Consider the following 26,643-nt stretch of genomic DNA (forward strand, 5'->3'; position numbering starts at 1 on the left):
TTTACGCGTCTTTGTGTTGGTGTCCTAGGGGGAAGACCCCCCGAAGCTGGTGGGCGGATGGGCACCCAAACCATCCGCCACCAACCTCATTTGTTTTAAATTGTAAATTTTTCATCGTGAATAATGCACAACACACTTCGCGTGCGGAAAAATATTTTTCAATATGAATTTATGGCAAAGCACGCTTGCTTGCTGCTGATGCACCACTCACTTTGCATTTAAACGCGCACACAACAACACCCACGTACACACGCGCACACTCTACTTCACTAATCGGCCGCAATTTGGATCTAATTGCGCGTGACTTCTTCTTTTGCCGGGTGCACGCGCGCTCGAACAACTGCATCTACTCGCGGCGCGTTCGTTATCAAACGCGACGCACACGTCGCGGATTTCGCGCTTGTTAGGAAGCTTCGGAACAAACACTTCGGAACGTGAGTCACAGTCACTCTTCTGTCTACAACGACGCGGGGCTCTGCTGCGATGCACTGTTAACGCTGTACTAAATCGAACACAAATCCATCCAAGCGAGCTTCTTCGAGAGTCACCTCGCGACCGAGCGAACCGAGCGAACGAACAAGCGCTAACCACACGAAACTGCTAGCGCGCAAACGGAAATTCGGAGATGGGGCGACACGCGAGAGCAAGAAAACTATCCGAAGATGCACATACTTCACATTTGCTGCTGGAGAAAATTCAAGATGCATGTATGTAGGTATGTTTTTTTTCTTCTGATCGTGCTTCCATTATTTCACCCAGAGATGCCAGATTTGTTGTTTTACGGAAATACAGATCTTCAGGCTTTTTGTTTCCAGTTTATGATATTTCGCTCCTTCAAGAATCAATTGCTGTCAAATCAATTGATTATTTGACCTGAGTCGCAAGTTCACTTTTTTGGACCCCTCAATTATTTTTTGAAATTTTGAATATTTTATTTTTATTTTTCAAAGGTTAATTAACATATATAAAATAATGTATATTAAAAAAACAAGTAGTGGGTTATATCTATGATATAACCGCAAGGTAGACGTAGGACTACCGTTGGCTCGGCAATCATTTATTTGAAATTGCATCTGAATCAATTCTTAATTAATGAATTGATGAATATGTTGAAAGATTGCTTAAAGTTTTTCATTTTAGTTTGTGGGTGGATGAGTATATATATGGAATTGTTATTAACATAAAATTCAACTCTTTCGAACTTGTTGGTGGTCCCGAAACGAACCGGTGAAATTTGAGTGGCCTTGTAAAAGCAATTGAAGATGTTTGATTTTCATGCTGAAAACGAAATAAAGACTATATAACCTTGCATTAAATTTATTTCGTTTTTATCGTGATGTGGCAATTTTTCATGACTGTTCCATGCGAAAGCAGAACAGAAACTGATGCTATTGGATTGCATCACGGGAACACCAATTCGAATGCGGAAAAGGGTGCGAATATTCCTTCGCTCGAACGCATTCACATGCAAACAGTTTTTCACGACTATTCCATGCGAAAGCAGAACAGAAACTGACGCGAGTAAAAGTAGTCACGCCTTGCATGTGTCCGCTATGGTTTCCCAAACACTAATGCAAGCGAGCAAAAGAAATCACAGCTTGCATGTATTCGCTATGACGGTTTCTCCAGGTGCCTAGATTTTGCATCCGTGTTCGGGAACACATTGCGATCACCAATCATCATCAATGAGCTACATTGTTATGACTTCAATAGCTTGCTATCAAAGCAATTTTTAAGCTATTGAACGATTTTTTGGACCAATAAGTGACAATCAAATAACTCGTTGACATTTTATCTTTCAGATGAAGTGATTATTATACCACTCCATTCAGCTGGTAAAGAGGTATTAACGTTCAAGACCTTGCAGTTTAGCGTCACTCTCTCGCTTTCGAAACTCTGAACTTACAATCCGGTACAGAAATGAAAGACGTAGTCCTACGTCAATATTTTTTGTGTTATTTGCTCAGAACTCGAAAAAACTTCCGAAGTTCGTGCCTCTATACTGGAATACTCTCTCAAAAGCAGTAACATCGCATCTGTATTTGGGCTTTTTACACTATATCCGTATATAAGGCATGGCAAGTATGCGTTGGCGTGAAACTACGCTTTCATTTTGTTCAAGTCGCTTGATAATAACTTCGGATATCTCCGCTTTGCGCACCTCTCAACAGAAGCCTTTCTATTAATATTTCCGGTCTCGATTAGCTTAGTTGTAATCCTTGGTGGAGATAGTTTTGATACTGTTATGCGAAATCAAATCACACACAAAATTCCTGAACAATCATTTTCTTGGTAAGCCGACGATAGTCTAGTTTGATGATTCCTCACACAATTGTTTAGTAAAGAATCTTAATGGAATGGCGTCAGATTGATGCAATGATTGCAATGCCAGGGACATCAGCGAGTAAGTAGTTTGTTTGCGTCCACAGCTAAATCCGAAACGAAGACATGAGATGACGCAAAACAAGGAAGAACAAGCGATGTTCATTGCTTCGTATCTAGAACGATACTGAAAATTTTCCCCTAGCGAGATCCAATATTCAATTCAATTTTCATATTCCCCTTCGTTCTTCTTCTTCTTCTTCTTTTCCTTTGTGCACGGTCACTTCAAATCATTCCCTTTCGTTGATCGTCGATAAGTTGCTTGTATTGACACGCATGGGTAGGGAAGCTCACAAATGAGCAGAACAAATGTATGGGAAAATGGAAATTCTTCTAGTTTTCAATAATTTAAACCGTTTACAATTCAGGGGATTGTATTAAATAGTATAGAAAACAATTCTTAGGGAATCTAAATCCGTTCGCGACAAAAATAGTTAACTTCATTCCATAAAAACGTAACCTGTTTCCTGATTTGGGACCCTTAATGAAAGACGTAGTTCTACGTCAAAAATGCTATTTAAAAATCAAACTGGGAGAGGTCTAGAGGTCTGTGCATGAACGGAAGTTTCACGTAGGACTGCGATCGTTCGAAATTTTTTTTTGAATTTAGTTCTTTTAATTGTCCAAAATTCGTGAATTCATTTGAGTTAATATTCAGAATGATGATGATTGATGTTCTTCAAATGAGTCCTAAAGTGATAAAAAAACCAAATTCATTGGACAAAGAAGAATTGGGAGGTGGATTTGAGGAAGTGAAGTCTACCCGCTTCACTTTCCGTACATTTATTTCCAAAAAAGACATATATAGGTAACATACATGATATTTAGATCGTGAGCCGCTATGCTATTACGAACTGAAATGTGATAAGTGTACCTCCTGGATCTATAAATCAGTTGGATTCTAACAGAATTCTCCACATTACATTACAATTGCATGAAATGTTAGGAGCAAAGCCTATTTTCTACTTAATCTATAGTTGTAGTTCTAAAAACAATTCATTAGCTGAAACAATGAAATATCGATATCTTCCAATAAATGATTTTTTTTTATTTTTGATTAAGCTTATTTTTTACGACACTTCTCAATCATCGTTTGGATTTATTAGAACACTTTAAAATTATCTTAAAGGATCCTTAAACACAAGTGCAAAACGAATCTGATTTTGAATTTCACGAAATTGTTACGATTTTAACGAAACGAAACGTAAGATTGGCTTCCTTCTGCGCGTTTTCCAATTTTTTTTCCGTTTCACCTCGACAGATTTCGCTTCTGCTTCGTAGCCTTTTCATTAACTTTGATTCATTTGATGCAAAAGATTCTTCATTCTGGCCTTCATGTCTTCTAGATAGAAAAGACGAGAATTTCGAACATGTTTAATAAATTAGCTCGCCATTTTAAATAATGCCAAAGTGAAGCGTAGCATCAAAAAGTTGTCGCACAATCGTTTCCTCACACATGTTTTCATAAAATATAAATTAATGTAAAAGTCCTCTCAATGTTGGGGTTTCCACACGAGAAACAGAAGACCAGTTTTACTATGGTAAAAAGTTCCGTGAGCTCACGTTCCCAAAAATGCTCCAGTCATTCATTTTTCGTATCATAGTAAGCAAACTTGCTCTTTTTTTTTTTGCTAGAAATAGTTTTAGTGTTAAGTCGAATCGTTTCAGCTAACTTTAGATGGGAATCAATGTCGGAATGATCAAGAGAAGATACGGATTTTGTCCCAGGATACGCTTCATAAGGTTTAAAAGCACTTTCAACATTTCTTCGCATCTCAGACGGAATTGCATGATTTGTCTGCGTAAAATTTTGGCGAGTTTTTTGAGTTTCATTGTTGAATGCATCGTGTAAAATATGCAATCGGAAGTAACCCAAATCCGCAATTCGCGGAATTACGTAAATCCTGGCTAGTAACAATCAACCATGATGAAAACTCCGGATCTTGCAATCAAATGCCATGGAGGTTGGTTTTGTCTGCCATGTCGTTCTTAGTATTGTTGTGCTCTCCCTATATTACAGATAATATAAATGTTCTGTAACATAGAAAGCAGTTCATAAAAAATGGTAAAAATTTGCAGAAACGCCGTACTTTTGCTTCAGTTGACAGTCGAGGAAGAATGCCAGACAACCTTATAATTTTATCGTACCTCTTTTTCTGCTTATGCAAACATATTTGCCAAATACCAACAAAAACAACGCGAATGTAGAAGCCGTCTCCTTTTGTAGTGTTTTCCCTTCTGAAAGACTAACTTCGCCTACATACAAAAGCAAACAGAATCTATTGAAAAACCTACAGAATCAAACTAATAATCAGAAGCAAATAATAACTGAATCAAATACATTTTTTTTGTATCATCAACTTTATAATTGCTGCGATAATCAAAGTTCTAATCGACGGAATTGCATTTTTTTCCAGATTGTTGACGAAATTCCCTCATAATTCCTGACATTCTTTTAATTCCCAGATTTTCATGGTTTTTCCAGGTCGTCACCCTGCAAAAGCAAAATTTGACGCGACCCTACCCTCCCTTCGATTTTTTTGTATATTTTTATTAGAAATCCCTTCCATTTTTTTCAAAATTTGACGTAAAGTGGGGCTGTACAAACTCACCAAATTGGAGATATACATTTTTGAAAATTGATGAAACTTCAATACTTTGTAAACTTGTAACCATTTAAGAAAAGTCTAAAAAATGAACAGGTAACAAAAACCAAGAAAACTTTTGAAAGCTTTTAGCTTGATTATTTCTTGCTAGATCACAGTAATGTTTCCATCAGTCGATTGTACATTTTTTCACGCATCTGTCACAATAATGAAAATTATAATTTGGTTGAAACAAACTATTCATCAATTGTAAAATGTCAAACATCATCTAAAAAAAATCCCATGTTCTGATTTGTCCAATCTGTGTACCTCGAACTGTGCCGACTAAAAACATAGCAGCGAGACACAATTCAAATAACTGAATAGCATTGCAAAAAGCAATAAGTCGCTATCTATAGTACATCATTTTATCCAAGGGAAAGAAGAAAAACAAACAGGGCAATAAATATTGCATTTGTTGAGGCAACTTCTGTTTTGCCAACGTGCTGAACAGATGGTTCAGAATTTATTCAGCTGTTTCAATAGTTAATTTTTTATCAAAGGTAAATATGCGTTATTCCTAATGTGAGGAATATTAATTGTTAATAATGTGAGGATTCTCTGAAGTTGGATCAAATCTGCCTGTTTTCCAGGGCCTTATAAAGGATTAATCATATTCTGAGAGAGTTTTTGCACCTTCGATAGAAAATTAACTATTGCAACAGCTAAAAAAAATATGCCAATATAGTTACCACTGTTAAACAGAAATTTCTGCCGGCGCTTTAAAATCGTTGTTTTGTTAAATAAAAATGCCTCCCAAATTTATATCTTCTATTATTAGAAGCCCATAAAAATTGTAGTACTGCCAGATACCTTTAGAAGTTTTTGGTTAAGTCAGCATTCTAGTCTAGAAATTTGAAAAAAATTTAAATGTTTTCCTTAACCTGATACGGCCATAACAATGAACTTCAAACGCGTTTTTCTCGAAACTGGCATATTAACTGATTCAGAGTCTGTTCGATTTTTTTTTGTTTCAGATAACCAGAAGGGCTGGAATCGTGTATGCCATGGAATAACTTTTTATTGAACCCTCTCACTCCACTATTCTAATTATGAATATTTTTCTCCGTTCAATTTTTGTTGTTAAAAGATAGATAAACAAATAATGCTATAATAGATATTCAAAATATTCTTTGTTTTATTTTTACGGAGCTCGAAAAACGTCTGAAGTTCATGTCTCTACACTAGATTATTGAAATAATATTCCAAGTACAGTGAAAAAAATATTTTTCGCATTATAGTTGCCACGGTCTTACAAAGGATTAGAGCAAGCTAAGTACAGAGATTGCAATGGCGCGCAGAAGCAAAGCAGAAGAGAAATATCAATATGGACGGCTCCACCAGGAATGAAATGAATTTAATTTGCGATTTTCATAGTAGCTTCTTCAATGCCATTGGTCACCCAACCACCACGCACAGCTACGGTGTTGCCAGGCGCGGAGCTCTCAAATCCGAGATGTTTGGTGGGGAGTGTTTGTGTATTATTGAATCACACAATGGTATGGTGAGGGGGGAAACAAATATAAACATATATTGAGTCATTTGTTTTTTTGAATAAAAATTTATCTGAATAATGGAATTCTATTATTAGTCGGATTTTTGATATGTTATGTAAACAATCTCAGCTTCCAAACATATATAAGCAGCAAAAAAGCTAAACATCTCAAAAATCTTAAGAGTAGTTGTTTTTAAAGTTTTAGCCTAAAGATAGACATTTTGTTAACAGTTTTTTTAGAGATGAAACGGATATCCCGTAACTATCCGGCCGGATACCGGATATTTGAATAAAAAAACTCTTATTAACATAAGATCAATTATAACAAAATAACATTGTAACATCATTCACACGTGATTAAAAATAAGGTGCCAGTTTTTTCTTAGAAAGTTCATTAAAATACCATTCATTTTAGTAGAAGATCAAAAATCGAATATAAAAAACAGGTCAAAATTTTTTCGTAGAGGAATTAATACAGTAACCGTTCGCTAACTGGTCCTAATTTAACTGGTCTGCTTTTTAACTAGGCGAACGTTAACTGGTCCTTGAACCAGTTAAAAAGCAAAATTTCGTAAACAATCGACGCCATATTCGAATGGAAGCTTTGTTGTGAGAGGCATTCGAATGTAATTTAAAGTGTTATGAAAATTTACATTATTTTCACATGACAAAAACATTGATTAAATTACAAAAAAAATAATTATCTCAAATTATATTTCATACCTATTGTCGCACTCAATGCGAAACTTCCATTAGAATCCTTTTGTTTATCCAATTTCAGGATCAACGCGAATCAAACAATTCATTGAAGTTCCCCTCGATTTTATTTGACGTTTTACTTGCCAGACCAGTTAAAACGCGAATGTCGATAACTGGTCCTTTTCGCCCAGTTAGTGAATGTACTGTATACTGTATACGAGGTTTAAGCAAAATCATAGTATGTAGTTTTGTTTCTGTTAATCCCCTCTTCATGGAATTACTGAATGAAAACCTACCTAACCCTAAGCGCATTTAAAAAGTAATCAAAGAGAGAAGAACTTCTCTTCAATTGAAATAATTTTCGGAAATGTTGGAACCTTGTATGTATTGAAATATTAATAAATCGTTGAAAATGACCCATTAAACTTTCTTGTACATACCATCTGGAGACTTCGTGTTCAGAACACTTATCTTCTAAAACAAACAAATTCATCTTAAATTTTGAAAAATTTTAATAAATTTTAACTGTGTTTTTATCAATCATAAAGGAATTACAGTCTCAAGTAAACTCTAAGTTCAGACGAATAAAATGGTTAAAGTGAAGATGAGGCTAAGCAATGATTTCAGCAAAAGTTTAAACGAAATGAACAAAGAAGCAGCGAGTCAAGCCAGCTCTGACTAAGTGAAACAGGATAAATTGAATGTTTTTTGTCAAATTTAGTTGAAATTAAACCATGGATTAGAAAATTTTGCAAAATTAAAGTTCTACGTTTTTTTCAACTGAGGGACATAGAATGAAAGGGGTGTAAGTGATTTGATCGATTTCTTTACATCGACTCTCTCTTTTGGTCATATCTTAGCTGCAAACTTATTCCCAGCCGTATTTAACAATGTGGAAGATATGTTAAAATCTCATCTATCGGATTCTATAGCAGAATCAAATTGGAATGTTTTTGTAATTGAGTTATTAACTAAAGAAAAAGTTGATGGAGAGAAAACGATCAAACCACTTATCCCCTTGCATTCTAAGCCCCTCAATTTCAATCAGAAATTCCGCTGTATTTCAGTATAATTTTAGCTCTGTACCAAAATTTTAACCAGTGAAGCTGATGTTCTCAAAAATTTCAGCAGAATAAAAAATTCTTAGCCAAATTGAAACAAGTTTGAAATCAAAGTTTTATTTAGGTTCATTTTTGAAACTATTTTTCGCCAGAGCATATTCAACCAGTTCAAAAAGATACGTAATCCTCAAACTTTGTTGCTGAAAGCGTTTCTAATAAAAGCAAACATTTTTGTATACCAGTGCATTATTTATGATTAAAATATTCGTGTTTAGAGCCGTTATAAATAAATGTCCAATTCCATAATCTACACAAAACATGACTTCTTATTCAAAGTATTGCAAAAAGTGAAAAATCTGGCAACTCTGCTTTCATCACGCGAAGAGATCAACCAGCTTTTATCTCGCGTGGGGACCCACGTCAAAGCTTCGAACGAAACGCGGTATCGGGGTTCTGTGTCACATATCTTCTTTCTCTCTCTCTGTTTGGAACTCGCGCGAGAAAGTCCAACAAATCAATTTCTCTGCCGCCTGCCGTCTTTCGGATGCGTAACCACCACCACATCGAGCGGAGATGAATAGATCGATAGAAGAGGCGGTCGGGAAGTTCGTCGCTCACAAGAAAAAAGTGGGATAAAAACGCCGAAATAATGGATGGATGTCGGAGAGTCTGTTTTGAACACGCTAAAAGGGTCACCAAACACGCAAGCGGGAAAGAAACGCGGGGGCGGAATGCGATGTGTAAAGAAAAAGAGCTCTATTTCTTCCAACGAAAAATATGTGGTCTATGTGCGTGATTATTGTTATCGTCATCGCACGATCGGCATCGCGAGCTTATGCGGGCTGCTGCTGTTGATTCGGAAATCTATACAGTGATACAAACTCGTAATCGTACTCCACCGTGCAAATCTCTTTTCCCTTCTTTTGAAAGTCGAAAACAAGGTTTCGGAACATTCTATTTAGATGAAGTCATAGTGTCATGTGAGAGTTAAAAGGTTTGCTATCTGTTTTCAGAGTAATGGTTTTTATTTTTCTAAGAATTGAGAAGTATGTGCGAATGTATGGAAATTGACTCAAACTCATAATCGTACTCTGGTTGAAATTTCAACTCGATTCATAAAGCGTTAATAAATTTCAGGATTCCATCATTAGTATGGTATCCCTTGTTCATTGCAACTATCTTTAGCTGTCTTTAGCCGTTATCTACGAGTTTTTTTGTGTATTCTGAAGGAATAGTCATCCATTTTTTGATCAAGTGGATTTTATAATCGTTGTTTTTGAAAATTTGATGGTTTCTAAATATCCTACACAGATAACTTCCATATTATTTAACTGGGATTGATGGTGGGAGATTGGGGAGAAGTATCAATAACTTTTGAGCAATTATAATGTAACCATGTGCGAACTATATGTGACTTATACTTAGGGTCATTGTCTTGGAAAAACTTGAATCCTCGATTCAATCTCATTTTGTTCACACTTTGCTACATGTTTTTCTTTAGGATGTTCAAGTAAACATTCTGATCCAATACACCATCGATGAAAATCAAATTGAACAAAAAAAAGTTTGTAATGTGCCGAGGAAGAACATCTTGAATGTCCGAGCACAGACAGAAAAACCCTTCAACGGTAAAATAAATCAGTAACTCCAATTTCCATTTTTTTCAAACAGCATGAAACACACCAATGTCTTACTAGGAAGATGTTATTCCCGTAGGTGAGTCGAAATTTAATATTTTTAACTCTGATGATTGTCGTTTCGTATCGAGGAAGCCGAACAATGAATTGAGCATAAAAATCTGAAAGCAACGTATAAACATGTTGGTGATGGAGGGATGGTATGAGGGTGCATGTAGGTGGTAATTTGGTTTCCATCGATGGTGTATTGGGTCAGAATGTTTAACTGTACACACCAAAGAAAAACATGTAGCAAAGTGTGAACAAAATGAGATTGAATCGAGGATTCAAGTTTTACCAAGACGATGACCCTAAGCACATGTCACATATAGTTCGCACATGGTTACATTATAATTGCTCAAAAGTTATTGATACTTGTTCCCAATCTCCCAGCACCAATCCCAGTTAAAAAATATGAAAGTCATCTGTGTAGGAAATTTAGAAATCATCAAATTTCTAAAAATAACGATTTTTAGAACCACTTGATAAAAAAATGGATGAGTATTCCTTCCGAATGCACCAAAAAACTCGTAGATAACGACTAAAGACAGCTAAAGATAGTTGCAATGAACAAGGGATACCATACTAATGATGAAATCCTGAAATTGATTAACGCTTTATGAATCGAGTTGAAATTTCAACCAGAGTACGATTATGAGTTTGAGTCAATTTTCATACATTCGCACATACTTCTCGATTCTTACAGAAATAAAAACTATTATTCTGAAAACAGATAGCAAACCTTTTAACTATCATATGGCACTATGACTTCATCTAAATAGAATGTTCTGAAACTTTGTGTTCGACTTTCAAAAGAAGGGAAGAGAGATTTGCACGGTGGAGTACGATTACGAGTTTGTATCACTGTAGGTAATTTCAGTTCATAACATTACATGGTCTGGCTTAACAGTAGTACACAGTCTCTTACGGCAAAAATCAAACAGCAATTCCATGACGGAAAGAAATGTTTCTCCAATTCTACACAAAACAGCTATATATGTGTCTTTATCGCAAAATTTTAGACCCGTTTTTATTTATTTGGTTATTAGGGTCGGCATTTAGCGGATTTTTTTGAATATGCAAATTTTGGAAACATCGTAGTTTTTCAACCTTTTAGCTGATATTCGAACTTTTTCAGCCAATGAAAGGTATTGGATGCACTCTTTTTTGTTAGTATTGAACGGCCAAATTGCTACTTGGGAAATTATCGATTTTTATGGTTTTCGAGGCGTTGAAATCAAAGAGACCCTAGTTTTTTATATGGCGCTTGGAAAGCTGAGCTTTTACATAACATACTCACACGACCGCCCAGTAATTGTTTCGAACAGCTTCTGATAAGTTTTTGTCCACAAACTCTTCTACAGTTTACAAATTCCCAGCAGAGATATAAAAGCAATATTCGGTTGAACGAATCTGTACGCTATTAGCAAACATTATTTTCCAAAATAATCTATAGGGGAAATTAGGTTAAAATGAACAGGGTTGGTAAAATGAACCAGTGCTCAAACTTCGATAATTAAGCTATAAAAAAATCCTATTCTTAGATCATTTGAAGCTGTTTAAGACACCCTGTTATGCATGAAACTGTCAAATGTAAAAAATAATAAATAACATTAGATAATATACTCTAGAAAGGACTTTTAGAAAATCCCATTATTTACTGAGTTATACCCATTTTTTGTGAGGCAGCTTCTAATCTAGTACGGCCATAACAACTAACTTCAAAACGCCTTTTTTCTCGAAACTAATTTTCTTTCAAACTGGCGTACACGATATTTCAAATTTTACTGAACCGATTTATGTCGAATATATAAGAATACAATTTGTATGCATCTCTCCATATCAGAGATCGAAATCCTCGCTCGGATGCATGATAAATATTCAGTCAATCAATCTAGTTTTCGATGAACCGTGTATTGTTGATATTTTCGTCTCTTCTTTTTCACCGAAAATTCTTTTTCAGAGAGAAAGAGATGTGTAAAATCTCTATCTCGGAAGTTCAACGAGAATGCTTTTTCGTCTCCCATTTGGTACTGAAAATATTGAGCGAAAAATCATAGCTAACTTAACCAACGATAGTCTGTTAGGACAGTGTCCAAACGATCTGCATTTGGACAGCGTCTAAATTGTACAAATATTAATCCATCTCATGTTCACTTCACGATGAAACCCAATATTGCCGCATATTTTCATGCAATGTTTTCAGCTGTACTGAAAAAGTGAAAAACCATTATCGGCATCAAAGAGTCACTGAAAACGAAACCATTTTTCGGCAATCATATATCGATGAAAAATAACAATCGACATTGAATTTCTCGCAAGAATCGAAGTGAGCGTATAACATTGCACCCGTGGCCGAGTGGTTAGCGTCTCACATTATCATGCCGGGTGTTCGGGTTCGATTCCCGTTCTGGCCGGGGGATTTTTCGTCAGAGAAATTTCCTTCGACTTGCACTGTCACGCGTATTCTAGAGCTTGCCCCTCGGAATACATTCAAGGCGTGTTATTTGGCTTAAGAAATCTCAACTAAGTATTAATAAATGACGCTAGTTAATGCATACGTTGCGACGGCAAAAGTTCCACAGGGAACGTTAACGCCATTCAAGAAGAAGTATAACATTCTCTCGCCTCCTATTTTCTCAGCTATTTTTCCCTGTGGGTGAAGACGGATGTTTTTCGTCTCAAATCGGCGAGCATTTCGATCTCTGCTCCATACTAAATCGGGACACGTACAAAAATGGTTGCCATACAAATGAAACACAAATTTCTGCATGACTCGAGAATTAATCAAGGAAATAGAGCCAAATTTGGCAAGTGGAAGTTTTAAGGGGGCAAGAAATGTTTCTATGGTGATTTGACACACAGTTTAGATTTTAGGGGACAGGAAATATTTCTATATATTTCTATATCTATATATTTCTATTTAATATTTATTTTTTCATCCTCTTTAAGGAAAGGCTGCCATACTAATGAAACACAAATTTCTGCATTACTCGAGAATTAATCAAGCAAATAAAACCAAATTTGGCATATAATGTAACGGAGAAACATGTTATTTGCAAGTCGTTGAAAAATCTTGAACGAGAATTGTGTCTGAAAATAATCTGATATTATAATATCGAGTTTTGGTAGTATTAGTAATTTTATAGTAAAAGGTAATTTTAAAGGGTAGATTAGAAGATCAACCAATGAATAATTCTGCGATTGGACCCATGAACAGCGCTTAGTAAGAAAACGTGGATTTGATAACGAAAAATAAATTTTGGGCGGGACGAAGTTTGCCGGGTCAGCTAGTAATAAATAAAGAACCAACACTTAACCTACAAAATCTTCATCCCTAACATGTACGAGGAAAAACCTCCAATATTAATCCATCTTTCGTGTCATGAAAAGTGAGGAATTGTGATTCAATGCTCTCTATTGGATCCACAGCAAATGTTCATTCCGCGATAACTATAGGAACATGTTCGGTGCACTACTTGAACTATTCAGCGTTCAAACTCGTATGTTACAATTGAACTGTTATTCCAAAAGTTTCATTCGGTTCGTTGTTTGGGGGTCAGGTGTAACATGACACACTTCTTCGCTGGTTTAACAGAATTGCTTTTGACAAAATCGCTCATTGCTTTCCACAACAAGTCCGAAAACTACATAATAGAGTCGATTCTTCATGAGTGAACATAAAAGATTTATACAGTCAGTGCAAATTTGTGAACCATGCGTACAAATCCTCAGTTCATTGCACAATTCGTCGCCGGTTGAGGAGACTCTCCGATTGTTGTAATTACTTAATGATCAGCTTTTTATGTTACGAAAAGAAACGACCGTGGATAACGCATGTTCGGACGCACGGTTTGGTAACACAGTTGTCCAATTGTTTCAAGGTACACAAAGAGGACTGTCATGAAGTATCCATATCTCTCATACTTTTATGATTCCTTGAAATTCCTCAAAACACAATCTGCGGTCTACATTCGCCATTTTTTCAGCATTTCATTAATCTGCGAGGTGATCAGCAATGTCAACAATGAAACGACCCGCGAGTTGTATCTCTCCGGAACACCACGACAGCATACGCATCGCGACGGCTAAGATCGCTATCCACAGCGCCACCAGATAAACAACAAAACACAAAACGCCCGGAATTCGTCGAGGTATGCCACGATGGCGACAGATAAAAACACATCAACACACACTCACTTTACGATCGCTGCTGATAACAGGACAATAACAGTAGAGGTCGTTTCGCGACAGCGATTCCTCTGTTGATGAACAACAAACTCTGGGGCTCGACCCAATCTCTCTTTCGACGAACACGAAAGCAAAAACAAAAGCTCTTAGACCCGCGCTAAGCTGAAACCGTGCAGTCCGACTCCGTGGAAAAATCCAACATTCCGACACACACCGCTCACTCGAAGATATTAAGCTTAACTAAAATACTCCTCCACGGCGAGCACAAGTTCGCGGGCGCGGGTTTGTATTGGTAACGGTAGAAGTAATAACATGAGCTGTGTTCTCTCTTCGACCGGTCCAACTTCGCTCACTCTCGCGACGCGAGCGCTTGATAGCGTGTTGTTACTTCCGGCAGTCATCATCAGCCGCGCTGATGATGACAATGACGGTGTGGAAAAACGTCAATGTGATCCCCGGCATGGCCAGCAAAAAAGCTAACAGCCCCCATCCATGTTCTTCGTCCTGGCGCAGTGACAAGAAATCTATCACAAACCCCCGCGTGTTCCTCGAGCTCCCGTAAAACACCTAAGCTTTCTACAGCTACAGCTTTCTAACCCCACAAAAAAGGAGCATTTACCTGTGCGCCGTCCATGTTCCATCGCACCAACATTACGAATTAGTCAGCGCGCGATGGAGGATAACAAAAACTAGAATCATTAGGAAAATTCGTGTCAACGTGTGACTGTTACTAGGTGGTGGCAATAGAGTATTAGGGCTAGCCAGTAGTTGAGTTGATTAACACGCTGAGAGGTCATGGCTACATTATATACCCATGATGATTATTGGCAAAATTCTTGTGGCCTGGTGCTTGCTGCTTCATACATATTCCGACCGACTTTTGTACTAGTTCTGAATATTTATGCTTACTTGGGCATGAATGGACAGTTTGAATACATATCGATTCAATAAATTTCTTAATGATTTGTCATTCGACATAAAACCAACACATCATGTCACTAAAAATATGACATATTATCTGTCTCCAAATGCATAGTGCCTTCACCAAGAAAACGAAAGAATCGTTCTTGGGATGGACCGCACTTTCTATGAATTCAAATTTTGTGGGTATGAAGAAATTAGTTCATTAAGTTCATCTTCGCATATCGAAATTTTTCACAACATAAGTCTGGAAAAGACAAAACTTTTTTGCACTTTTGACCTAGAACCAGGGTCCGAAATCTGCGAAGATGAAATATAAAAATCGTCTCTCCTCTAAGTGGCTTTCGTTTCGACTATGACTACTTCGGCATTAGTTTTCAACATAATTTGAATTGAGGAGCGTTGAGAGCGAGGATGATTGATGAACTATTCTAATCAATGGTTATTTTAATCGCACATATAAAGTGAAACGAAAACTTGATTTCTGATGTGAACAACCATTACACCATACACCATTAATGGAGGCTTATTGTCTACCCACCGTGAACTCAAACCGATGACATTGGACATTTATCAGGTATGCTAACAGTTCGACTGAAAAGTTCATACGTCTAGATGGCACCTCTTGCAAAAATCTACTTGACAATCACAGAGCACCATCTTTCAGTGGATACGTGTCGAAATTTGACAGCAATCGGTCGATTGGTTCGTGAGTTACAGCATTGAGAGTGAAGCAACTTTTGTTATTGTGAAAATAATGGAAAAATAACAAATCAATGAAATCATGGCAAAATTGCATGAATTGGGTATCGAATTGCGTCCGCATCCACCGTATTCTCAAGAGCTGGCCGCAGCGACTATTTTCTGTTCGAAGGTTTAAATAAAAATCTAAACACTGAACATGTAGGACAAAATGAAAGATTTCTAATATTCACAACTTGAGCATTTCCTGATAGATCGCAAACATGTTTGCGTCAATTGATAGGAAATATTCCTACGCAACTATTACAAATTATATTTTTCTTGAGATAAACATGAAATGTCAAGCATAATCCAAACACTGTAAGTGCTACGTTTTAATTGGTCCAAATTGTGCATCCCTAATGGTACCGAACAAAAGGAGCAACCAGAGTAACAGCGGAATATGATTTCCCCATCAGTGGAATAGAAATCTCATGGACGCATTCATATACACCATCTACAGAAACGTCAACGGCGGCAGGATAAGTACAAAGAAATAGTTAAAGTAACGTTAACGTTCATGACAGTTATCAATGCCACGTTACATCGAGAAAGACCGGTCACGAAAACGGCTTAGCTACTTTATTGGAATCAACTAAGGCATGTGGCTTATTCACCAACCTTGGCTCCTTCCGATGATCATTTGATTTCATCGATGGGATATGCACTCGCTGAGCAGCGTTTCAATTGTTATGAAAATGTACGAAAATGGCTCAGTTATTGGTTTAGCTAAAAAAATGATTTTTTTGGCGAGGCATTCATGAAATAACTAACAGATGGGCATATGTGCTGCTTACGATGCAATATGGTCCAGGAGGTGCATTCAAGTGGAAATTAGCATTTAGAGCTCGAAAGTTATTCTCTAGACAAAAAATGTCTTCGACAAAGTTGTTACATATGAAAGAGCGCTCGTTTTTGTGTTATCAAAAATAGGGACCAAAACTGTTGATGAAATAAAAAAATATAACTTTCTTATCTTTATAGATAGAGGTAAATGTAGTTCGACAATGTTGTAGCCCCGGTTATTTGAGATATCTTGTGGAACAAAGTTTTTTTCTATCTCTTGAAAGAATACATAGAGATTGAAGAAACACTGACTTATAATATCATTTTTGGAAAACTGAGACTTTTTACATAACATACAGCTTGAGCTTGAGCTTGGGTAGACTGTACATATCGTAGTTGCTCACCGTGATTGACCTGAACTAGCAGAATTTCACAAAGAACACACTGAATGGCGCTTGGGAGTAGAAAACCATTCGCATTGCGCAAGTTCCAGTGATTCGAACTTTAAATAGTCAATAAAGACCACTCCGGCCACATAATTACAGTCACCAGAGGAAGGGAAACAATACTAGTATCTGAGGTTTTTACATAACATACTACAAAAAAAGTCAGAGATATATTTTTTCGATTTTGAGATCCAATTTTGAGCAATGTTTGCCGATTTTGCCGAAAATACTTATTTTTACAACTTTTGAACCGCTGACTAATTTTGGATCATTTAACAGAAACTTAAGGAAACATCGAATAAACTTTCTATGGAAAACGATAAACCTCAGATGTCTAGGTTTATGTCCAAAGACACCCAAGCTGTTTGTGAACAAGTTGATTCTTCAGACGACACTAATTTAGGATAGTGAAAATTTTGAAACCTAATAAAAAACTATTTTTTCAAAAATTGTATTGTTCAAAAATGTTTTGATAAAGAATAAATATAAATTGTTCTTGAGGAAGCTCGGGTGTATTTTTTAATCCATACTTTTCCATGAATTTTCTAGCCGTGTATTTGTCAAACCGATACAGATTGAAAGAAATGAAGAAACCCCTGTTAGCTTTCAATATTCCAAGCGATTCAATCGATTCTTAGTTGGTTTCGAACCGATTCGGACAGTATTTTAAATTGTGATAACTTGGTATTAAGCACCACCCCTTTTCAACTTATTGATAAGGGCCCGAGCGTAAAAGCAGAGCATTTGTGATCTCTATTACACAGAGTCGCTTCAGCTAACGAGCAGACAACAGTCCTTCTTGATCTTGATCTAGATGCCACACACAGCGTTTTGGATTGAAACGAAGTGCGAGAGCGAAATCACTTCGGAGGATCGATAGTGTGTCAAAAATGTAATCTCAGTGCGATTTTATTCACCACTTTAAAATTGGAATGTAACTCGATGAATTGATCTGGTGTGAATTATCGCCTCATACGCACACATTTCATATGCATGCATTTCATACTAAGTGCAGTGCGCGGATTGACAAAAGTAAACGAATTGCCATCTTCCATCTTCAGCTGATTCTACAAAACCAAGCAAACCATCGGCTCTTTTCAGAGACACCAAAAGATTGTACTGAAAAAATTATTTACCTAAATTAATGTAGGATTTTCAATTTAAAATAATATACAGAAACAAACACATTAAAAAAAAAAGATTTCGTGATCCTACGTCAACCATCGCAATCCTCAATGATTTTGTTTTTCTTTCAATCATTTTTACTTCAATGTATTTTTGATACTGATGGTCCCGAAAAGTTGCACATTTTCATGAACTTTGAATAGATAACTCGATGGCAACCGGGAAATCAAAATATATGGATGATTTTTGTTTCTTTGTTTCTATATACGAAGTTCATCATAAGTTCGACTTTAATATGTTTAAAAATGTGTTTAGATTGAGAATTCGTTCATTAGCATCTATTCGGTGTATTTTATCAAAAACAAAAAAAAAAACTAATACTAAACTGTGCTGGATCATTGAAAGTCGCAGTAGCATCCGAAAGAATGTTCCGTTCTGCGCCAGAATAAATTCGTGGTCAATCCACCTGATCTCAACTTCTTATGGTGCTTTATCGCGCAACCGACTCGTCTTTTTTCTTCAAGTGTATGGTTTCATATACATTAAGCTTTAAAACTTTCGGGTACGAGTGGAAACAAACGTGTTCTGTCCTTTATGGCGGTCTTGAATATTCTTGAAAGACTACATGTACTTCCAGTTAGAATGCAGTTTTTAGTAACAACACCCCGAACAAAATAATTCAGCATTCGTTTGAAAGTTTTCGCCTGTGGTTTTCGATACACAATACGGTTTAGCCTTTCGTTCACATGAACACTCTAAAAAACGTTCCCTTATACAGCATCTCCCCAATTTACTGAAAGATAAAACATATTCAACATGGCTAATATAATTTGAAAAAAACTTAAGAAATGCTTCATGTGTTAGGCCACTGTTTGATTTAAAAAAACTCCAAATAATGGTTGTAATGTGTTTTCCTCAGAGGAACACAAATCGCATGGCGGTCGGAAAACTTTTCACAGCATGTGTCTCTGTAAGTGCTTCCGACCGACAGAACAGACTCACTCCGGAAAGCATTTGAAATTCGTAAGAGCATTTCGTCTTCACGATAGGGATTAAGGGGGAACAAAAAGAATCTAGCGAGAGACGAGACGTTCCTTTTAGAGAAACAAAATCTTCGCTATCGATTTCGTCTAGCTGGGGAGCGACCTTACGAGATAGAATATAAATACGTTCACCCCGTCTGTGGGTGGAGAGAAAATGGAGGGAAACTTTCTTCGGAATCATTGTTGTTTGTCGGAAGATGTGGGTAAATATTTTATACAGTTCAATCATATGGTTATAAACAGTTCCGTGGAAGTGTAGAAATACAATTTTCAAAACATAATTAACAAGGCCGATAATTATCAACACGTTTTTTACAATCCTACGAAACGTGCAAATAGTAAAATGCTTGACTAAGTGATATCAAGCGAGAGTGAGCCCTATACTGAAAACGCAACAGAGTTGACCAATATTTCTACTCAAAACACAAAAGCAAAAATCAACCTGTTGTGTTGTCATTTACATTCGCTGCTCCGGCTGCTATGAGCAAGTTGTTCCACATTTTCTGATTCACCAAGTTGCAACGATGTGCAATGGGAGAATGGGTGTATATGGCAGAACTGTTGTGTGGTATTACCACAAGCATAAGCACTCGCGACTGTTTACACGGAACTTTATTTGTTGGGCGTTTCGATAAATTACCCACTCTGATAAGAAACCGGCAAAGCGGTGTCGCATTCTGTATACTGCTTTCAGAACTGGTGCGTTATGGTGTCGAACACATACCTGGAAGAGAAGAAAAAAAGCGATGTGTTAGTAGTGAATATGAAAAACTGAATTAAATATCTGAGAGTAGAAGATCGGATTTGTCGAATATACCCGTTTAAAAAAAAACGCTACTTTTGAACCGCTGAAGAACGTGATCTCCGGATGCTTTTTCATCATTAGAGATAACGAACCTCTCAGATACTCAAACCGTAGCAGTTCAATACTTTAAAGTCAACTAGGACCGACCGTTGCATGATTAATTTTTAGATGTTCGCTTCTTTCAAATTTTTTTCTCGAATGGAACTCTGGTGTGAGTTTTTGTCCCACAGCCACTGCGCACCTATGCCCCACAAGCAATTTTTGAACTAATCGATTTTTTTTAAAAAAGCTCTTGAACTTTTTCCCAAAAACGAATACGCACTATCATCTACTACAGAATGATTTCCTTGTATAGTTTCGTGTAGTTTCGAACTTTTCAGTTATTTTGGGTAAGTTAATCATCATCTTCAGAACTGACAAAATTAGATCAAAACATCGCAAAGCTCTTTTTACCTCATAACTTTTTGCCACTTTCATGAAATGTATCTTGTTTATATGTGTGAGCTGCTGGTGTAATAATGTATCAAACGAATTTTATGCTCGATTGCTTCAAAAAGGCCAATGCGCACTTTTGCCCCGCACCGCTCTAGGTGGTAATCGGAATCAACCAAGCCTGATGAGTAAACCGCATGCGAAAGAACTTCCCAAGTGAATAACTCAATCGTATACGTGACCGGTTATGCCTTACCTGAATCTTTGACGTTTGGAATTCTCGAAGTAAATCCACTTTTCATCGACAATCACAATCTCAATTTTTATTTTTTTGGTTTTCCTGCTATCTTTGGATCAGCTCATGTGGAACTCCCATTTTTTTGATCTTCTGGAACTTTCACATGGCTTTCTTGAGTCACGTTAAATCGACCAGCGAGCTGCTGTTGCCTATGAGTGCCATCTTCGCCCAAAAGTGCCTGCAGATCACCGAACTCGAACTTTTGGAGGGGGTTTCCACGTTTTTCGTTTCTCACGTCAAAATTACAGGATACGTTTTTTGAGCCACTTTTTGAACCACTCAAAGTACTGCGATTTTCCAAGAGCATGTTCACAGTGAGTTTCGACAAACATTTGTGGTTTATGGTAATCCACGAAACCCGCAACTCTACCACAGCCCGAATGTAGTATTTACTTGAATGAGAAAGATAACTTTAAAAAAGACTGGGTTTTTGTCAAATTTCCTGATGAAAAATAAAATAAACATGTTGCTTGAAAACGAAAATAAAGAATTGTTCATTTTGAGGGCACGCATGACATTTTGTTTGTTTTGGTACAGTGTGCTATGAAATCTCTAATTTACTCCACACTTTGATCGGTTTTGGTCCTTTTTTAAAAACGAGATAAAAAATTTGAAACATTTTCTTTTCGTTAAAACTTCAAATTAACCTTGTACAAAATTTATTCGAATTTTCAAAACTAGATTTCGGTGCGGTCTCGATATTGTTTGCCCACTACATCTACACACACCCAGATAAAAATAAGTGCGTAGAATATTCCAAAGTTTCCCATCTTTTTTCACAAAGTTACAGCATTTCAAAAATCACCCTAAAAAAGTTCTCATTTTAACCGTTTGCGGTCGTATTAAATTTGGGGATGAGTGTCGTACTGAACGGAATTATTTTTCCTTGAAAAATCAGTGATACATGCAAGAATATGCAAAATAAACATTTTTAATTTTTTTCGTGAACAAAACAATGTATTTTAGTTTGATGTTTTTATATAAAAAAGATTTTGTCGCTAGAGACACTTGGACGATTATTCAAATAACATAAGACATTTATGCAAACAGTAGTTCTGATACTTCTTAACAATCTTTTCCATCACACCAAAGTGTTGCAAAGGGCTAAATTCTGCTGTTATGTTTTTTGTACCACATTCCTATGCATTCAACGCACTGTGCGTTGTCGTATCCTAGATACAAACCCTTACAATTTTTTTCAAAGAAAACTTAAAAAAGTTATTTTAAGAGAAACTCTTTCTTTTTAGAATTAACCATCATCCGATGCATGAATTACTTGTTGGTTATTGTAGTTTGATGCGCAAGGTTGCAAGTGTTAATATCTATTGGCAGGCTGAACGAAGTGGTATGAGAAACGCTTCATTGGAAAAATAGAAGACGTACGAGTAATGTTTGTTGCATATCAACCCAAAAACTTGTTTCAATAGCTCATACACTGCTTTGAAAGCAAATTATTGCAATCAACAAAAAAATTAATATGGGTACCTGATCAAAATCCATCTCAGTCATGATTAATCAGCAACTGATGCAGGTCGTCGGTTGACCATTGTGTTCACACAAGCCAACCTCAGATTCAATTTGGCTCAATTATCTTCCGCCGTTTTTACAAAACCAGGCAAACCCATCGCACTATAGGATTTCAGGCGGACAAAAATCGGAAAAGTGACTGTCACCAATCTGTTTTTATATATTTGCTATAGAAAGAAGACACTTTAACTAAGAAAAGTTCAAAATTTCGGCACTCTAGCAGGTACCACACTTGAGATATTAATAAATAAACATGAAAATTTAAAAAAAAGGCAATTTTTTTCCAATAAAAGCGAATTACAAAAAACCTTTTTTTAGTCACAAATAACAGAATAAATTTAAAGTTCATTATATTCTTGAAAACGTTATTGGTTGGGCTTTCCGAAAAACAAGTAGTTAACTAGTTTTATTGGGGAAAACTAGAAAATAAAGAAGAAAAAGAAGAAGAAAATAAGAAAAAAAAATCATAATTTTAACTTTGTTGATCGGCATCTTTCTACTCCCAGGAGCCCCTCGACCTGTCCTTGATTATTTTCTAGTTTAAGGTGTATACTAACAAGTGCTAAAGAGTTTACATGCAACAACCTGCAACGACGAGATTTGGAGCGTTTTGAAAATTCTATACACACATAAATTAGATTCCACCTACCTATCTGCTTGATATTCAACGTCATCGTAACCGCTTTGAATTTCTATGTAACGTTTTAGTACCTATATTCCGGTAGATTCCGGTAGAAGCTACCAACCAACAGCAACTCACTTGTACCTACACTCATACTTATATTATTATTTTTTATTAAATCGTTTATTTTTACAGGCTCAGTTACATAAGTTTAAAGGAGCCAAACTCCTGACTGTATTGTTACATGTATATATAAACATTTTTCCTTAATTCTAATGTTAATGGTGTAGAAAACCGATTACTCGCGGTCTACTCGAGTTTAGAAGGGTGACATATCTTCTTCAGGAAAAGGAAGGGATAAAAGGATATGTTAACAATGTTCACTCTCACATTCACACTCACATTCATTACACTCAATTCTTAAGCCTATCCTACATCTAATATGTATTTACATTTCACCTTATTCTATTGTTAATGAGAAGGGATTTGATTTCTCGTGAAGGAAAAGGAAAAGGAGAATATAAGGATATAAGGACAATCAGACACGAAGATCGATAAATTTTAGGAAGACATATATTTGGGACATGTAATCAAGGTCTAAACCACCAACACATCTCTCACCGGCACATTGGGCTGCCTTCCTCTAGCCCGAAGAGAGTTTTCTAAATTCGATCTGGCAACAAGATACTCCTCGCACGACCAAACAACGTGTTCGATGTCGTGGTAACCTTGGCCACAGGCACAGATATTGCTGTCGGCGAGATCAAAACAAAAGAGTAGCGCGTTTAACGAACAGTGATTGGACATGAGTCGGGAGAAGGTGCGAATAAAGTCCCGACTCAAGTCCAGACTTTTGAACCATGGTTTGAGGCTAACCTTAGGGATAATTGAGTGGAGCCACCGGCTCAATTCATCTTCGTTCCATTTGCGTTGCCAGTTAACAATGGTATTTTTACGAACTAAAGAATAAAATTCATTGAAGGCGATTTGACGCTGGTAAATTTCGCCTTCAATTGCACCTACCTTTGCTAATGAGTCAGCCCTCTCATTACCCGGAATTGGGCAATGTGAAGGGACCCAGACAAAGGTAATGACATAACAGCGTCTGGTTAAAGCACTCAAAATTTCTCGTATTCTCTCAAGGAAGTACGGCGAGTGCTTTTCCGGCCTCACTGAACGGATAGCTTCGACAGAGCTAAGACTATCCGTTACAATGTAATAGTGTTCAACAGGTCGTGAGGCGACGCTGTCCAGCGCCCAATGTATTGCTGCCAATTCAGCAATATACACTGAGCAAGGATTCTGAAGACTGTGGGAGGTGCTAAAAAATTCGTTGAACACTCCAAATCCTGTGGACTCATTCATAGAGGACCCATCAGTAAAGTACATATTATCACAATTGATACGCCCATACTTTGCATTGAAGATCGTAGGAACGATCCCCGATCGATGATAATCTGGAATTCCATGGATTTTCTCCTTCATGAACAGATCAAAATGTAGGAAGAGAGAGGAATTGATGTAATCAGGAAAACAAACACGGTTGGGAATATACGAAGAAGGATCAACCTGCATGGAGATGAATTCATGATATGAAGTCATGAATCCAGAATGAAAATTTAGCCCGATCAGCTGCTCAAAATTTCCGATCACCAATGGATTCATAACCTTACACCGGATGAGGAACCGAAGAGATAATAAATTGAAGCGATCTTTTAGTGGGAGTACGCCTGCCAAAACCTCGAGACTCATGGTATGCGTTGAGGGCATACATCCCAACGCAATACGGAGACAAAGATACTGAATTCGCTCGAGTTTAATGAGATGTGTTTTGGCAGCTGATTGAAAACAGAAACTGCCATACTCCATCACTGAGAGAATAGTTGTTCCATTCAACATAATAAGATCTTCGGGATGGGCTCCCCACCAGGTGCCGGAAATTGTACGGAGAAAGTTTATTCTTTGTTGGCATTTTTTACTCAGATACCTATTATGGGCCCCCCAAGTACATTTGGAGTCGAACCAGACCCCAAGATACTTGAATGACATAGCATGAGTGATCGGTTTACCCAAAAGTTGAAGCTTTGGTTTTGCTGGTCTATGCTTCCTAGAAAAAACCACCATCTCTGTTTTCTCCGTGGAGAATTCGATCCCTAGCCCAATGGCCCAGGTTGAAAAATTGTTCAAAGTATCTTGTAAGGGTTCTTGCAGGTCGGATTCGTTTGATCCTACGACAGACACCACTCCATCATCTGCAAGTTGCCTTAGGTTGCAAATTGTCGATTTCGCTTACATAGAAGTTGTACAAAAGGGGGCTTAAACATGAGCCCTGGGGGACTCCCATGTAGGACATCCGACTTACTGTCGAATCCCCATGAGCAAAATTCAAATGTTTCTCACAAAGCAAGTTATATAACATATTATTCAATAGAGGCGGTAGACCCCGAGAGTGTAATTTGTCTGACAAAACCTCTATTGAAAAAGAATCAAAGGCCCCCTTTATGTCCAAGAATACTGAAGCCATTTGTTTTTTTTCGGCGTAAGACATTTGAATTTCTGAAGAAAGCAACGCAAGACAATCATTCGTCCCCTTGCCCCTGCGGAACCCATATTGTGTATCTGAGAGTAGGCCATTCGTTTCAACCCATCGATCAAGGCGAAACAAGATCATTTTCTCCAACAATTTCCGTATACAAGACAGCATTGCTATTGGGCGGTACGAATTGAAGTCGGACGCGGGTTTTCCGGGTTTTTGAATAGCTATAATTCGCACTTGTCTCCAATCATCTGGAACAATATTATGCTCCAGAAACCGATTGAATAAATTCAATAAGCGATGTTTCGCCACATCAGGGAGGTTTTTTAACAAGTTGAACTTAATTCTATCCGTTCCTGGAGCCGAATTGTTACAAGAAAGGAGAGCAAGAGAGAATTCTACCATCGAAAACTCGGAATCAAGATCGCACCTATCTTGTGGTATATCTCGAACAATTTTTTGCACAGGAGCGGAATCGGGACAAACCTTCCGTGCAAAATTAAAAATCCATCGATGTGAATATTCTTCGCTTTCATTCGATGAAGAGCGAATTCTCATGTTTTTAGCCACTTTCCATAATTTTTTCATTGACGTTTCTCGTGACAAACCTCCCACGAAATTTCGCCAATAAGCACGTTTTTTCCCTTTGATCAAGTTTTTAAATTGATTTTCAAGGTCCAAATACGACTGAAAATTTTCAATGGTTCCACGTTTCCGAAAAGCTTTGAATGCGTTCGATTTATCCTGATAAAGTTTGGAACATTGGCTATCCCACCATGGATTGGGAGGCCTTCGACGAATAGTGGAGCCTGGGATGGGTTTCGTTTGAGCGCGAACCGCGCTGTCATAGATCAAACGAGAAGTTATACTCCTCCAATGGAGGCAAACCATCTCTGGAATTGATGGCTAGAGCAATCGCGTCCGAATATTTTTTCCAGTCAATGTGTCTTGTGAGGTCATATGCCATGTTTATAGATTCAGAAGAATTCGACCCAATGGTGATGGAAATTTTGATTGGCAAGTGATCACTACCGTTGGGGTCCTGGATTACATTCCGCTTGCAATCTAACGATAGTGAATTCGAGCAAAGCGAGAGGTCAAGAGCACTTGGTTTAGCAGGAGGTTTAGGAACACGTGTTGTTTCCCCAGTATTCAAAACGGTCATATTGAAGCTGTTACAAAGGTCATATATCAACGATGAACGATTGTCGT

The 26,643-nt window shown here is 37.1% G+C and overlaps 1 protein-coding gene across 26 annotated transcripts in view; it reads right to left on the minus strand.

Annotated features, from left to right (window-relative positions):
* Window positions 1-26,643, minus strand: part of LOC129775886 (ensconsin) — a 335,888-nt gene that overhangs the window by 188,997 nt on the left and 120,248 nt on the right. For 7 of the 26 annotated variants that reach the window (XM_055781072.1, XM_055781071.1, XM_055781073.1 and 4 more), the window contains exon 1: window positions 212-488. The exons of 7 other annotated variants lie outside the window; for them this stretch is intronic. The gene's annotated coding sequence lies outside the window, so the exon portion shown is untranslated. Of the gene's footprint in view, window positions 1-211; window positions 490-14,158; window positions 14,350-26,643 lie in introns of those variants that run through there. 12 more of the 26 variants (XR_008743022.1, XM_055781069.1, XM_055781076.1 and 9 more) reach the window with 6 other exon arrangements.

The sequence above is a fragment of the Toxorhynchites rutilus genome, chromosome 3 (genome assembly GCF_029784135.1).
Source record: "Toxorhynchites rutilus septentrionalis strain SRP chromosome 3, ASM2978413v1, whole genome shotgun sequence".
Classification (NCBI taxonomy): Eukaryota; Metazoa; Arthropoda; class Insecta; order Diptera; family Culicidae; genus Toxorhynchites; species Toxorhynchites rutilus.